The 10,743-nt window shown below is 44.7% G+C and overlaps 1 non-coding gene across 1 annotated transcript; it reads right to left on the reverse strand.

The window, feature by feature from the left end:
* Positions 1–456: 456 nt before the first annotated feature.
* On the reverse strand, positions 457–564 carry LOC148570430 (small nucleolar RNA R71). The gene has a single exon (XR_015908444.1). It is a non-coding gene; the product is annotated as a small nucleolar RNA R71 (small nucleolar RNA).
* Between the last annotated feature and the right edge of the window lie 10,179 nt (positions 565–10,743).

Below are 10,743 nucleotides of genomic sequence, written 5' to 3' on the forward strand. Positions count from 1 at the left end.
GTACAACTCTCTGTAGAGGACCTAACAGAAACTTTCAAACAAGAAGAAGTCATGGCAGTCGAAAATAACAACAATGCCAACAATGCAAGGAAGGTGCTTGGTGACTTTACTACACCTACTCCCGACTTCTATGGGAGAAGCATCTCAATCCCTGCCATTGGAGCAAACAACTTTGAGCTTAAGCCTCAATTAGTTTCTCTGATGCAACAGAATTGCAAGTTTCATGGACTTTCATTGGAAGATCCTCATCAGTTTTTAGCTGAATTCTTGCAAATCTGTGACACTGTCAAGACCAATGGGGTTGATCCCAAGGTCTACAAGCTTATGCTCTTTCCTTTTACTGTAAGAGACAGAGTTAGAACATGGTTAGATTCACAACCTAAAGAAAGCCTGAACTCTTGGAAAAAGCTAGTCAATGCCTTCTTGGCAAAGTTCTTTCCACCTCAAAAATTGAGCAAGCTTAGAGTAGAAGTCCAAACCTTCAGACAAAAGGAAGGTGAATCCATCTATGAAGCTTGGGAAAGATACAAGCAATTGATCAGAAGGTGTCCTTCTGACATGCTTTCAGAATGGAGCATCATAGGTATCTTCTATGATCGTCTGTCTGAACTGTCTAATATGTCATTGGACAGCTCTGCTGGAGGATCTCTTCATCTGAAGAAGACGCCTGCAGAAGCTCAGGAACTCATTGAGATGGTTGCAAATAACCAATTCATGTACACTTCTGAAAGGAACCCTGTGAATAATGGGACAAATCAGAAGAAAGGAGTTGTTGAGATTGATACTCTGAATGCCATATTGGCTCAGAATAAAATATTGACTCAACAAGTCAATATGATTTCTCAGAGTTTGTCTAGAATGCAAGCAGCAACAGGCAGTACCAAAGAAGCTTCATCTGAAGAAGAAGCTTATGATCCTGAGAACCCAGCAATGGTAGAGGTGAATTACATGGGAGAATCCTATGGAAACACCTATAATCCTTCATGGAAAAATCATCCAAATCTCTCATGGAAGGACCAACAGAGGCCTCAACAAGGTTTCAACAACAGTAATGGTGGAAGAAATAGGTTTAGCAATAGCAATCCTTTTTCATCATCTTCTCAGCAACAGACAGAGGATTCTAAGCAGAGCCAATCTGACTTAGTAACTATAGTCTCTGATCTAATTAAAACCACTCAAAGTTTTATGACTGAAACAAGGTCCTCCATTAGAAATTTGGAGGCACAAGTGGGTCAGCTGAGTAAGAAAATTACTGAACTCCCTCCTAGTACTCTCCCAAGCAATACAGAAGAGAATTCAAAAAGAGAGTGCAAGGCCATCAACATTACCCACTCGGCCGAACTTGGAGAGGAGGAAGAGGCAGTGATTTCCACTGAGGAAGACCTCAATGGACGTCTACTGGCCTCCAAGGAGTTCCCTAATGAGGAACCATGGGAATCTGAGGCTCATACAGAGATCATAGAGATTCTATTGAATTTACTTCTGCCATTCATGAGCTCTGATGAGTATTCTTCCTCTGAAGAGGATGAAGATGTTACTGAAGAGCAAGTTGCTAAGTACCTTGGAGCAATCATAAAGTTAAATGCCAAGTTATTTGGTAATGAGACTTGGGAGGATGAACCCCCCTTGCTCACCAAAGAACTGGATGACTTGACTAGGCAGAGATTACCTCAGAAGAGACAGGATCCTGGAAAGTTCTCAATACCTTGTACCATTGGCACCATGACCTTTGAGAAGGCTCTGTGTGACCTAGGGTCAAGCATAAACCTCATGCCTCTCTCTGTAATGGAGAAGCTAGGGATCCTTGAGGTACAAGCTGCAAGAATCTCACTAGAGATAGCAGACAATTCAAGGAAACAGGCTTATGGACTTATAGAGGATATCTTGGTAAAGGTTGAAGACCACTACATCCCTGCTGATTTCATAATCCTAGATACTGGGAAGTGTATGAATGAATCCATCATCCTTGGCAAACCCTTCCTAGCCACAACAAAAGCTGTGATTGATGTTGACAGAGGAGAATTGGTCCTTCAAGTGAATGAGGACTCCTTTGTGTTTAAAGCTCAAGGATCTCCCCCTGTAACCATGGAAAAGAAGCATGAAAAGCTTCTCTCAATATAGAGTCAAACAAAACCCCCACATTCAAACTCTAAGTTTGGTGTTAAGAGACTGTTCATACCCTGGGTCGAGCTGTCCGAACCGAGATGTTCAGTAATAAAGCGACCGACCTCCTTAGGTCAAGTGGACCGACTTCTTTACGAAGAACTCGGCCAAATCGACAGGAAAGCTCAAAAAAGGCCCAATTCAAGGAATACGACCCAAATCTAAAGGTCGTTCAGGCCTACAGAGAAGGGCGGTTCCGTTGAAGATGCGCTGACCTCAACCCAAAAGATAAAGATAAGACAAGATAACTAACTTATCTTATCCAAAGGTCACATCTCACCATTATAAATACACTGGAGCACCCAGGTATAACTCATACTCTGATTCTACATAAAACCTGCTTAATACCCATGCTAACTTAAGCATCGGAGTCTCTTACAGGTACCCCCCACCATCCGGTGGCCAAGGATCAGCAGTGCAGCAAGTCCAACAAGTCGGACACAACCGCTCCGGCCGCCACCAGCCGGCCAGACACGTCATCCCCGACCAGTACCAAGGATCTCATCTGAGATCGACCTCTAGTTTCAGGTAACCCTCGGAACATTGGCGCCGTTGCCGGGGAACCTGAAAGTCATCCCGAAACCATGGCGGACGGCTATGACAACGACCACGACTCGGATCTGGAGAACAAAACACCGTACAAGAACGCGGACACTACGCTAAAGGATACTCCAGAATCCAACGGGAACAAAAACTCACCAAATCCGGGAGCCATGGAAGCACTTCAAGATCGCTTAAAGCAACTTGAGAAAGAAACCCAGCAACAGCGAGAGATCGGAAAGGATCTACAAAGAGAGGTACGGCGACGTCGAGAACTAGAAGAAAAACTACAGCAATTAGAGGCTGACCTCAAATCAAAAGCTCCTCGGACCACTCCTGAGAAAAATTCACGCAAAGAACAGGATCCATTCACCAGGAAAATCATGAAGACCAAAATCCCAAAGGATTTTAAGCTCCCAGATATGGTTTTGTATGATGGCACTACAGATCCCAACCATCATCTCAGCAATTTCAGAAGCAGAATGTACCTCACCGATGCTTCAGATGCCGTTCGCTGCAAAGCTTTTCCAACAACTCTCACGAAAACGGCGATCAGATGGTTCGACAACTTACCTCCGAAGTCCATCTCAAACTTCGACGACCTGGCCAAAAAGTTCCTGGCCAGATTCTCCATCCAGAAAGATAAGGCCAAGCACGCACCCAGCTTACTAGGGATCAAGCAAGGAGATCGGGAGAGCCTCCGCAACTACATGGAAAGATTCAACAAAACATGCATGGACATACAAAGTTTACCAACAGAGGCCGCCATCATGGGGCTTATCAATGGCTTACGAGAGGGACCTTTCAGCCAGTCTATATCAAAAAAGTATCCTATCTCCTTAGACGAAGTCCAGGAGCGAGTAGAAAAATACATCAACATGGAAGAGAATGCTCGGCTAGGAGAAATCTCAAAATATGGGGTCTCCTACCGAGACAAAAACAAGGACTCCAAAAGAAAAGAAGATCGACAGGGTGAGAAAATAAAAAAATACCACAACTACACTCCTCTCAAAGCATCCCTGGTCGACGTGTACAAAGAACTCGGCCATACAGAAAAAATCCCCTAGTGCGGCCACTCAAAGGCAAAAGGGGAGGAGGAAACCGGAAGGAATATTGTGAATATCATCGAATTCGAGGGCATTCTACCAACGAGTGCTTCGACTTGAAAAATATCATCGAAAAATTGGTAAGAGAAGGAAAATTAGATCGATTTCTGGCTACCCGGGATGATGACCAAAGAAAAAGATGAAGAGACGAAGATGATGGACGAGCTGAACGGTCACCTCGGACACCAGAAAGACACGTCCGCATGATACACGGCGGATTCGTAGGAGGTGGGATCTCCAAATCATCCCGAAAGAGATATCTCAAAGAAATATATCATGTTGAGGGAAAGGAGGAAGCACCCGACATCCCGGCGATAACATTTACTAAAGAGGACGCATCCGGCATCATCTCGGGACACGACGATCCCATGGTAATCACTATTATACTGACAAACGCCAATCTACACCGCACACTAATAGGCCAAGGGAGTTCTGCCGACATCTTATTCAAAACAGCCTTCGACAAGCTCGGTTTAGACGAAAAAGAACTTAGAGCATACCCGAACAATCTGTTTGGACTAGGAGACACTCCGATACAACCATTGGGATACGTATCGCTACACACTACTTTTGGAAAAGGGAACCAATCTAGGACCCTCAAAATAGACTACATTGTGGTCAACGTAAGTTCAGCCTACAATGCTCTCATAGGTCGGACAACACTCAATCAACTCGGCGCAATAGTCTCAACTCTGCATCTATGCATGAAATTCCCAACTGCAGAGGGATAGCCACGATAAAAGCCGATCAAAAGATGGCACATCGCTGTTATAATGAGAGCTTAAACCTCAAAGGCAGAGGAGAAGAGTTTCATACAATTGAGTTTGGCGGAGCTCAACATCGAGAAGAACTCCGTCCGCACCCAGAAGGTGAGGTAGAGAAGGTTCAGATTGGAGACACCTCGGACAAAACGACTAATATCGGCACGATCCTAAGAGAAGACTCAAAAGAATTACTGATACAATTCTTACGAGATAATGTCGACCTCTTCGCATGGAAAGCCGCAGACATGCCAGGCATAGACCCCGAGCTAATGTGCCACAAGTTGGCGGTCTATCCAGGATCTCGGCCGGTGCAGCAGAAGCGAAGAAAACTCGGACCAGAATGATCCCAGGCTGTGGAAGAATAAGTACAAACGTTACTGGAGGCAGGATTCATAAAAGAATTCAAGTACCCACTATGGCTAGCCAATGTCGTCTTGGTGAAAAAATCAAACGGGAAGTGGCGCATGTGTACTGATTACACCGATCTCAACAAAGCCTGCCAAAAAGATCCATACCCACTCCCAAGTATTAACGCTCTGGTAGATGCTTCCTCCGGATATAGATACCTCTCGTTTATGGACGCCTACTCGGGATACAACCAAATCCCCATGTATCCACCAGATCAAGAAAAGACCTCGTTCTTAACACCAAAGGCGAACTACTGCTACATCGTGATGCCTTTCGGTCTCAAGAACGCGGGATCTACTTATCAAAGGCTAATGAATAAAGTCTTCTCAGATCACATCAAAAAAATCATGGAAGTCTATGTGGACGACATGTTGATAAAAACACAAAGCGAAGATGCATTATTGTCCGACCTGGCCCAAGTGTTTGACACTATAAGGAAGCATAACATGCGACTCAACCCCGCAAAATGCACCTTTGCAGTTGAAGCAGGCAAATTCTTGGGCTTCATGCTCACACAAAGGGGAATTGAAGCAAATCCAGACAAATGTCAAGCTATAATCAACATGAAGAGCCCAACCTGTGTCAAAGAAGTACAACAACTCAACGGGAGACTGGCCGCCCTATCCTGATTCTTAGCAGGAGCTGCGATAAGATCTCTCCCCTTCTATGCTACTTTAAGAAAGGGAAAACAGTTCGAATGGACGACAGAATGTGAGCAAGCTTTCCGAGACTTCAAGGAGTTCTTAGGACGGCCACCTATCCTATCTCGACCACGAGAAGGAGCACCACTCATATTATATCTCGTAGTAGGAAGTCGGGCGATAGCCTCAGCACTAGTCAGAGAAGACGAAAATGGGCAACAACCCGTCTACTTCATTAGCAAAGCACTACAGGGATCCGAGCTGAACTACCAGAAAATAGAAAAATTTGCCTATACTCTCATCCTAACATCTCGACGACTCCGCCCGTACTTCCAGGCTCACACCATTAAGGTTAGAACTAACCATCCCATAAAAGGAATACTGCAAAAAACAGATTTAGCAGGCAGAATTCTACAATGGGCAGTCGAATTGTCAGAATTTGACCTACAATATGAAGCTCGGACGGCCATCAAATCACAGTATCTGGCTGACTTCATCGCAGAATTCACAGATACCCTGAAAACTCCCACAGAATGGAATCTCTACGTGGACGGTTCCTCAAATAAAACTGGAAGCGGCGCAGGCGTGATAATAGAAAGCAACCAAGGAACCCAAGTTGAGCTCTCCCTCAAGTTCGGGTTCCCGGCCTCCAATAACCAAGCGGAATATGAAGCATTATTAGCTGGTTTAAAGCTGGCTAAAGACGTCGGAGCTCAAAAACTCAACATTTACAGCGATTCACAAGTGGTCACATCACAAATAACAGGGAGCTACCAAGCCAAAGACCCCACCATGAAAAAATATTTGGATAAAACCAAGGAACTACTCGGACAAATCGGGGAATATAAGATCTGCCACATACCCCGCGAACAAAATGCCCGAGCTGATGCACTCTCAAAACTAGCCAGCACCAAACCAGGGGGCAACAATAGAAGCCTCATCCAGGAAATGTTGCAAAACCCGTTAATCTCGGAAGAGGAAAAAGTCCTGGCCATAACAAGTCAGGACCAAGGATGGATGACCCCTATAATCAACTACCTCAAAGAAGGAACACTCCCCGCAGAAGAAAAGGAGGCAAAGAAGTTAAAAAGGGAGGCACAGTACTACACCATCATAAACAACATTCTGTACAAAAGAGGAATCTCAATACCTTTACTAAAATGCGTGCCGACCTCCAACACAAGGGAAGTGCTAGAAGAAATACACGGCGGCATTTGTGGCAATCATCTTGGAGCACGAGCTCTCGCCAAAAAAGTGCTCTGGGTGGGATTTTATTGGCCAACTCTACAGAAAGAAGCCACAGAATTTGTAAAGACATGTCCACCATGTCAAAAAATGCCAACTTTCACATCGCCCCGCCAGAGGAGCTCATCAGCGTGACTTCGCCTTGGCCGTTTGCAAAATGGGGACTCGATCTTCTCGGCTCCTTCCCACAGGGATCAGGACAAGTTAAATTTCTCATAGTGGGAGTAGATTACTTTACAAAGTGGATCGAGGCAGAGCCCCTAGCCAATGCCACCGCTCAAAGAAGCCAGAAATTCTTATATCGAAACATTGTCACAGGATTCGGGGTTCCATATTCAATAACCACAGTCAATGGCACCCAATTCACAGATGCAGGCTTCAGAAAACTAGTAGCCGACTTGAATATAAAGCACAGTACACCTCCGTCGAACATCCACAAGCCAATGGGCAGGCCGAAGCTGCTAACAAAGTCATATTGGCTGGATTAAAACGGAGATTACAAGATGCAAAGGGAGCCTGGGCAGAAGAGCTCCCACAGGTCCTGTGGGCATATCGAACAACGCCACATTCCACCACGAAGGAATCCCCCTTCCGATTAGCATACGGAACAGAGGCGATGATTCCAATAGAGATTGAGGAAGGGTCGCCCAAAGTAGTTCACTACAATGAGGAAGCAAACTTCCAACTTCAGAGAGAAGAGCTCGACTTGTTACCCGAAATCCAAGAAAGAGCTCGGATCAAGGAAGAAGCTCTAAAACGCCGAACGGCTTCCAGATATAATCAAAGGGTAGTGCCGAGAAATTTCACAGAAAACGATCTCATCCTAATCCGAAATGATATCGGAACAACTCGACCAGGAGAGGGAAAGCTGGCAGCAAATTGGAAAGGACCCTACCGAATTGTCGAAGTACTTGGAAAGGGCTACTACAGACTGTCTGAACTCGATGGACGAGAGCTTCCCAGGTCATGGCACGCCTGCAACCTCAGAAGGTACTACAGTTAGAAAAAATAAAAGATCTCATCATTGGATGCACTCTTTTTCCTGAAAAAGGTTTTTTAATGAGGCACCAAGTTGAGACTCAGACAATCCCATATGTATATATTTGCACTTTTCCTTTAAATAAAATATATTTTAGATATTCTACAAAGATTTCAAGACGCATTAATCTGAAGCATTCATCGTCCGATTATAAAGCAACAGATCGGCAGAAAGTGAAAAACAAATTCACTGCACGATCACGATAAAGACAACCGTCCGATAAAGGTGAAAACGCGATTCACCCAAAGGACGATCTAGAGATGACAACCACTTTCTACAAATTGGCAAAGATGAACACAGAATAATGTAAGAAGTTATCGAAAGTGATCCAAAAAAGAACCTGACGAGGTCTTACGGATTGCTAAAATAATAACTTAAAGACTGGCCGACATTGAGAAGTCGGACCAAGTCAACCCAAGTTATAAGTAAACCCTGGAAAGAGGTCTGGCCAACCCTATTAAAGAGGATTACTTTAACTTAGAAGGGCTCGACATGACAAAGTCAGCCCAAAATGAGAAGTTATCAAAGTAGTCCCTGAAAGAGATCTGACAAAGATCCAAGAAAGAGGACTACAAATAACTTAAGGGAGACCGATATAACCAAGTCGGACTCCTACTACTTAAAAGTTATCAACGTAGTCCCTGAAAGAGATCTGACAAAGATCCAAGAAAGAGGACTACAAATAACTTAAAGGAGACCGATATAACCAAGTCGGACTCCTACAACTAAAAAGTTATAAAAGTAATCCCTGAAAGAGATCTGACAAAGATCCAAGAAAGAGGACTACAAATAACTTAAAGGAGACCGATATAACCAAGTCGGACTCCTACTACTTAAAAGTAATCAACGTAGTCCCTGAAAGAGATCTGACAAAGATCCAAGAAAGAGGACTACAAATAACTTAAAGGAGACCGATATAACCAAGTCGGACTCCTACAACTAAAAAGTTATAAAAGTAATCCCTAAAAGAGATCGGACAAAGATCCAAGAAAGAGGATTACAAAAATAACTTAAAGGAGTCGGACTCCTACAACTGGAAAGTTATCAAAGCAATCCCTGAAAGAGACCTGACAAAGATCCAGGAAAGGGATTACAAAAATAACTTAGAAAAGGACTGCGAAAACAACTCGGAGGACTAACTTGAAGAAATCGGTTACAAATCGTCAGAAATACAAGCCGGAGCGAGAACGAACCAAAAATCAGGTTAGACCTACCTAGTCACAACCACAAAGGATTCAAGATACAAAGTACAAAGCAATCCAAAAGAGATACCAAGTCAAGCACAAAAGCGCGATATCATCCACAAGGTTATAAAAGCCTCAGAGGCCACCAAAACCTATCTCAAAAAAGCTAAAGCATGCTACCATTTGTTTTTCATAAAAAACAAAAGTTGCTAGGCAAGCAACGGGAAAGTGTCAACAATTAACAAAACATAAAGAGTTCAAAAAAGCCCACAAGCCGGGCCAACTACATATCCAGAATAAAGTTAAATCTAAGGGTCAGAAGATTTTTTAGCAGCATCAGGCCGAGGAGACGGAGGCCGAGTCTGGAGAGGAACGGCATCTACAGTACCGTCATCCCGGTTCAAGATCTGGCAGTCGGGGTCAGAAGCGGGAGGACTAACCTCGGCAGGGACAGCAGAAGTCGACACCTTGGTAGAGGCTACAGGGGGAGGATCGACATCATCCTCATCCTCGTCATCAGGGACAACCTTGCCATCCCTGACAACGTTCTCCAAGCTAAAGAGGGTCAGGTCGGCCTCGGGAGCAATAGCCCGAACTTGTTCCTTCAGGTTCTCATAGGCAGCAGTTACACTGCCAACAAGATGACCTTGGAGTTCGGAATAATTAGCCTGGGCATTCTCCAACTCTTCTCTCAGACGCAACACCTCCCGGTAAGACGTCAAATAACTGTCCTTATGCCGCATAGCCGTGTCCTCGGCCAGTCTCAGAGAACCAGCCAGAGAAGTAGAACTAGCCTTTTCATTCTCCAAGTCTTTCTCCAACTTGGCCACCCTTACTTCGAGCTCCTCCTTCAAGTCCTTCATCCGATCAAACTCCTGTTTGGCCTCCTCCATAAAAGCTTTAGTAGCATGGAGAGGAAGACTTTGAGCAGTTCGATATAGGGCCACCCCCATGTGTGCCAACTTGATACCACTCCGGGTGATATAATCAAAATGATGAAGAAGCGACACGTCATCCATAGGAAGAACACCATAAGGGCCGATTTGTTGATCTACAAACTCAACCGCATCAAAGTCAGGAGCATCAAGGATGAAAGGCTCAGTTGTTCTTTGCTTTTTACTAGGAGGGGCACCGGAAGCTGCAACAGAAGATTGTGGAGGATCGACCAGACGGACCCAGGGAGTAGGAATTGCTTTCCTCGGCCCGGGGGAACGTGATATAGGAGGATTAACTGGAGGCTGAGAAGATCCCTCTCCGGCCGCCTTGGCCGAGATGTTTAAAGCAGCGGTCGCCTTCTTCGCCTTCTTATAGGCTCTCATAGAGTCATTATTCTTCGACATCTCTGAAAAACACAAAATCAAAGACAAGTTACAACACAAGAGAAACAAAACTCGGGAGCAAGTATAAAAACAAATCAGACAGTACCCAAAGCAGCTCGAACCAAAGATGGATCACTCAAAAATCTCTTCGTGTCCAGATGGGGTGGCTTCCCCCACAAATCTTCAAGAACAACTACAAAGGCCCGCTCAACCTCACTAAGCATTTCCCATGTGTAACGTGGCACTCTTACATTCTTTTGCCACTCCAGAGGAAAAGCAGGCTCATCATTTTCATCAAGAAAAAAGGGGCGAACCCCCTCAACGGCACGGACTC

Source organism: Arachis ipaensis, chromosome B3 (genome assembly GCF_059453495.1).
Source record: "Arachis ipaensis isolate K30076 ecotype BB chromosome B3, ASM5945349v1, whole genome shotgun sequence".
NCBI lineage: Eukaryota > Viridiplantae > Streptophyta > Magnoliopsida > Fabales > Fabaceae > Arachis > Arachis ipaensis.